The 472-nt window shown below is 32.2% G+C and overlaps 1 protein-coding gene across 2 annotated transcripts in view; it reads right to left on the bottom strand.

The window, feature by feature from the left end:
- Positions 1-472, bottom strand: part of LOC128878725 (LIM domain-binding protein 2) — a 191,382-nt gene that overhangs the window by 159,991 nt on the left and 30,919 nt on the right. The gene's annotated exons all lie outside the window — the stretch shown is intronic.

Genomic DNA, 472 nt, shown 5'->3' with positions numbered 1-472 from the left:
GTCAAGTATTGACAATTGACATTTTGCAAGGTACTACCGAACAGTATAGCAAAATTTCAAAAATTCTAGATTTTACAGGGATTATATGATGATGACAATCAGTGCTCCATTTTTGGATGCATGACTGCGTCAAGTATTGACAATTGACATTTTGCAAGGTACTACCGAACAGTATAGCAAAATTTCAAAAATTCTAGATTTTACAGGGATTATATGATGACGAAAATCATTGCTCCATTTGTTTTCAAAAATGATAGCTCTCGAACTAACAGAGAATGAGCCTTTGGGATCTTTAATAGAAGACAAGAAGGTACCCACAAAAAATTGTTTCTATTTATAAAACAACTTGTTTCAACAAAATTTCAAAAATTCTAGATTTTACAGGGATTATATGATAACGAAAATCATTGCTCCATTTGTTTTCTAAAATGATAGCTCTCGAACTAACAGAGAATGAGCCTTTGGGAGCTTT

The sequence above is a fragment of the Hylaeus volcanicus genome, chromosome 6, assembly GCF_026283585.1.
Source record: "Hylaeus volcanicus isolate JK05 chromosome 6, UHH_iyHylVolc1.0_haploid, whole genome shotgun sequence".
Taxonomy (NCBI): Eukaryota; Metazoa; Arthropoda; class Insecta; order Hymenoptera; family Colletidae; genus Hylaeus; species Hylaeus volcanicus.
Note: the sequence above shows the minus strand (reverse complement) of the source record. Positions and strands in the feature narration are given on the sequence as shown.